The 5396-nt window shown below is 38.8% G+C and overlaps 1 pseudogene; it reads right to left on the minus strand.

Moving 5' to 3' along the window:
• Positions 1 to 4060: 4060 nt before the first annotated feature.
• LOC101139080 (rab GDP dissociation inhibitor beta-like) lies at positions 4061 to 5396 on the minus strand (annotated as a pseudogene).

A 5396-nucleotide genomic window follows, 5' to 3' on the forward strand; every position in this document is an offset into this window, starting at 1 on the left:
AGCAACACTCATGTTTCCTTCTACTTCATGAATTCAGCTGCAGCAGCCAGCAGCAGGTCATGGTTGTTCATCTCCGGCCAGGATTGTTTTGTTTGCTAGGAGGGAGAATAATGAAAAACATAAGAGAAAAACGCATGCTTATATCTGTTTATATAATCAGTTTGTTATCAGTTTGTGGACTAAAGACCAATTTGTCATGTTCCTGGACAGAGTATATTCCACTTTTATAAGCTTCCACACAGAGTCTTCAAACTTTTCTCAAGAAAGCCATGAGCTTTTTGAAGGCAGAGATGGTATCTACTCTAGTGTTGAGGCAGGAAATTTACACTTGTGTTCAGTTTTTAGGACTGGTTGTAGGAATGAAAGAATGAATGAAGATGCAAGCCAAACAGTCGATGGGTGAGTTCTCCTGTAACCACTGAGCTGTGAGAGTCCTGCTGTCCCTAGACTGCCTTACTGTGTCCCCTCCCTGGGACAGCCGTGGTGGGTGTACTCTGCACCAATTTTGTGCTATGCTGGGAGGGCATCTCAGGGAATGCTAGGTTTGTGGTACCCGAGGAGATACACATGTGGTCTCTTTTTATCCACGTCTTACATATCTCTGATGCTGCACTTCATCTCTCCTTGGAACTCTCTCCATCTCTATTTTCTCTGCCTCCCTTTTCTCTGTCCAGGTGGCTCGAAGCTCAAAGGATGGAGAAATCATCAGATCAGTGGATACGATAATTTGTTTAAATTCCAACTTTGTAAATCAGGGGTTATGTGACTTTGGCCAGGTTGTTCACTTCTATTCTGAGTTCCAGTTTCTTTATATACAGGACCCAGCACTGAAACAGATGAACTTTCAGGTATTTTTGAGTTTCTTTAGTCAATTCTCGGTGTCAGTTCGTGCCCACCGGTCAGTTTCCCAGCTACTGTTAGCTTCCAGGTGGGCACCCCACTGCCTCTCCCCACTTTTCTTCCACAACTCTTTAGAGCAGCCCATGCTGCTGGCTCTCTCCTTAGAAGTAATTGCATTTCTGTACTGCCTTGAGACGCAGATAACAATCCCTTTTCTAGGTAAGACAATTGGGGTTCAGGGAGGTAAACCCACTAGCAAAAGTGACATCGCAGTTAACTATCAGAACCAGAATTTGATTTTAGGCCAATCTGAAACCATGATCTCTTGCTCTTTTGTATTTTATTTTGCTCAAAATAAAAATTCAGAAAGGATGGATCAAACATGGATTTTATTAATTTAGAAGTTAATTCACAGTTCCACATTGTTATTTTCTCCTTATGTGTTGGGCACTACACAGAGAACGCAGACTGCCTTGGTATGAGTAAATAAAAGGGCATTTCAGTGCTAGCTGATGCTGGCCTCTAGACCCTGGTTTGGAATTGAAGAAAGGTGATCACTCTTAGCTCTCCACACAGAGGTAAATGGGCAATGCCCTGGCCTCCTGTGGTGTCTGCAGCAGTGCCGAGTCTAACTTGCAGGTCAGTGGTCAGTGATGGAAAAGGACTCCTGCTTGCTTGGTGTCAGAGCTACCACATGAGAGAGGCTGCACAAATTCTGGCATCAAACTGCCTTGGGAGAATGTACATGGGACTAAGTGGGTGTGGGCTTGACCCCACTCTTAAGTCATTGACTAATTATTTTCATTAGTCACACTACACTTTCTAAATCTAACCACAACATTTAGAAACAACATTCGTTTGGAAATTCAACATGCTGCACCAGAACCAAGTTTGATCATATTGCTTGTGACTCAGGGTCTAAAGACTGCAACAAACTTAGCAAAGATGTGGTTGGTATCCAAAGGGAAAAGCTCCTCATTTTAAGGTAACATCTGCCTGAAGGGCTTGGTGCCCCAGAGGGTACTTTACCAGAAGGCCATTAAAGATACAAATGGTCTCTAAACTCCAACTTATTTTATGTTTCAATTCAGCAAGCCAGAGTCATCAATTATTTTTTCTTTTTTTCTTTTTCTTTGTCTATTCAACAACGCTAGTCAGGGAGGCAGGTAAACATGAAATTGGCAGATGATAAACTCTGAAAACTAAACCCATATAGTAAAGCCAAATTAAAACATTTGAAAATGTTTTTATTCTTGTGTGTTGGTTCATTCAAAATAGAGACTTCTTTTTTGATTTTTAAATAGATACTAGTTTCATTCCCATGACAGTTTTGTTAAATATAAAGAATATTTTCTTGTACATCTTCCACAGGACAATAAACAAATTGAAGTGCAAAGTCATTCTGAGAAGGGAAATTTCAAAATACATTTTAGGATCCAGGATCTTTTGCACTGCATGTGAATTAGCTATTTTTAGCCTAAACATAAGACTTATATTTAGAGGCCGAAATCAGCTGATATAGCCTTATTTATGGTCTGACCCAACTGAGAGATGAAATCCGCTGTGATCATGGACTCAGACACACAAATTCAAACTTAGTCTCTAAATATAAGGGGCTCCTGATGACTAAAGGTGACATTTGCTGGAGTTTTCAGACTTAACAAAAGAGTGTCCCTTTTTGAATGTTTTAGATTACATTTTTTTAAAGTTGAATTTTTTTAATTCAGCAGCTAAATTCCATTTAAAATGATTTTATGTCTTGTCCTGATTACTAATGGGGGCTTAGAAATCATACTGAAAACTTCATTAAGTTCCTCATTCATATTTCAGTAAAAGTTGCCTCAATTGACTTTCATATATATTTTGCAAACTTAGATTAATTTTATCAGAACATCTTTGGTAAAAATTATTGATATGCTTTTATTTCTTTGGAAAATATAATGTATTAGCCAACCTACTGTGGTAAAATCAGCTGTGTTTTTCTCAGTAGAGGGACGGTCCATTCTTTTCTTTATTCTTCTAAGCAGGGGAGATCAGATACTTCCCCAGCCACAAGGATTCATAATTACTCATTTGAATGGAGGGTATAATCTCAAACTTCTTTCTGAAGCTAGTAAATATCATCCTAGTCTAAATTAATTCTGTCTAGAGATAATTCAACAAATGACGTTTCTTATAACTGGATTTCACCTTCTTTTCTAGTGAAAGTGCCTTTTAAAATGTATGGAGTAGTGAAATGAGCAGATCAAGGAATTTAAAGACATAGGGAAAATAAGAAAGTGGTAAGAATTTACCAAAACCATGAGCTCACTGTCTTTTTCTTGACATATTTGATTGGTCTGTAGAACTGAATACCTTCACAACTTAGAGTAATAGAAAAACTACCTCTCCACTTTTGTCGTTGTTGTTGTTTGTTTGTTCTCAGAATTTGGCTTCATTTTGTAGGAGAGAAATAATTCGGAGCCATTTTGAGACAGAAGTAGGAGTTCTGTCAAGTCAATACTGCATTACAGTTTGGTCCATTGAAGAAGCCATGCCTGAGATATAAAAGATGCTTCTACACTTTACCCGCTTTATGTTCACTTCTTCTCCCCTTTTCTTTCATCAACTTTATTGGGTTAAAACACCACATACCGCTTTCTCTAAATGACTCCCTGTGTCTGGAGTTTGGTTAGAATTTTATGTCCTAAACCAAACTTATGGCTATACTACTCGTGCCCTGCCATAATATTTGACATAATACAAAATATAAAGTCATAGGAAAAACTTCTGGATGCCACGCCAAACCATGACATATTCAATTTAGAATCTCCTGAATGTCAAGATGACAGATGGCACACAATCTGTATGTATCCAGCTCTTGAGCAGCAGAAGCACATAATTGCAAAGCCTACGCTGATTAAAAGATACAAACACCATTTCAAGTTGTCTGTATCAGAATCACAATGTTTGTTTAAAGCTGATCCTTCACTAGAAAAAAAAGCCAGTTTGGTTAGATTGAAGAGAATGTGGTAACCTGTCAATTCTGAATAGCCACTCCATGAAAACGAGTTAATACATGTTGTTAGAAAGATGAAGGGGAGGAGTATTTACTGACACAGCACTCTTCAATCTCTCCATTTTGATTACAAAAGCAGGCCTTACAATATCGATTGCAAATAATATGCATTATTTGCCAAATTTTAAATTTGTCCTAATTAGATAATAACATGCACTGGTGTTAGTCTTCCCCATAGATGTCATTTTTCTTGCGCTTCATTTCCTCAAAGTCAAACTCGAATCCTGTAATCTTCTTATAGATGTTTTTAATGTCATCACAATTGTCTCAAAGTGAGTGGTAGGGTTGTATGCACGGGAAATAAAGATCTGGCTTTCTGTTCCCAAGTCTTTCAGTACCAGGAGGCCACTGATACTAACAAATTCCCATCTAGTTGGCTCCAAGAGCTCCAAAGCTGATATGACTTCCTTCTCAGGCTCCTTGGTTTCCACAGTTGTAGTAACTATGGCAATATACTTCTCTTGTGTCGCTACATTGTGCACAGAGGAGATCGTGCAAACACAGACATCTGACTTTCTACTGACTTGGTTCTGTGGAATAATGATCTGGCAGGAGCTGACAACACTGGTGTTCTTGATGGAGTGGCTGAGGATGCAAATAACTCTGATGACCTGGCCCACTTTTTCTAGCTGATCTTTTACATAGCTAGGGTCACAGATGAGCTGCTTACAGTGAGCAATTTCTCCTTCGGATTTTACACCAATTACTTTTCCATCCTGCACAATGATTTCTTCAATTGGCTTATTCAGCATATAGGTACCTCCATAAATAGCATTTAGCCTTGCAAACAGCCTTGTGGCAGTTCTCCAAGGCCATAGAGTGGATAAATGTATGGACTTTTGACGTATCTTGCCAAAGATTCACTGTCATGTTTAATTCTATTAATGGTTTCACAACATGGTTGATCTAAGTAGTCATCAGTTCTGTAAAGTGCAAGAGCATGACCAGTAAAATCTATAACATCTTGGCCCAAATCAAATTCCTTATACACCTCTCACATTGTGGTCTTCTTAGGATCAATTCCCTCTAAAGTTCTCGGATCTTTTTCATCTAAGTTGGCAACATAAACTAGGAATTTCCTGAAGTGACATTTCTTAAACAGTCCTATTAAGCTAGATGTCAGGGCTTCTGTTTCAGTGGAAGGAACCTTGTAGATTTGTCCACCCTTATAGATAAAGCTCCCTTCAGTCACTAAAATCCAGATAGTGAGTTATCTCTGTATAAAGCAGCATTTAACCAGCTGACCATTAGCCACAAGGAACTTGGGAATCAAGTCAACATTCCAGTCTCTTCCTCTCCCCATTGACGGTGATGGTGGTCCTGGTATTTTAAATATTTTGTATAAATCTTCCAGTAGTGTTATAGAGGCACTCTCTCCTCCATTGTAAGGGTTTCAATCCATATGAAGAACTTTCTTGCCCTTCACTGACGTTACACCCAAAAGGATACATTCCATCAGGCCAATGCCCAGCACAATCACATCATACTCCTCATTCAT

Source organism: Gorilla gorilla, chromosome 6, assembly GCF_029281585.2.
Source record: "Gorilla gorilla gorilla isolate KB3781 chromosome 6, NHGRI_mGorGor1-v2.1_pri, whole genome shotgun sequence".
Classification (NCBI taxonomy): Eukaryota; Metazoa; Chordata; class Mammalia; order Primates; family Hominidae; genus Gorilla; species Gorilla gorilla.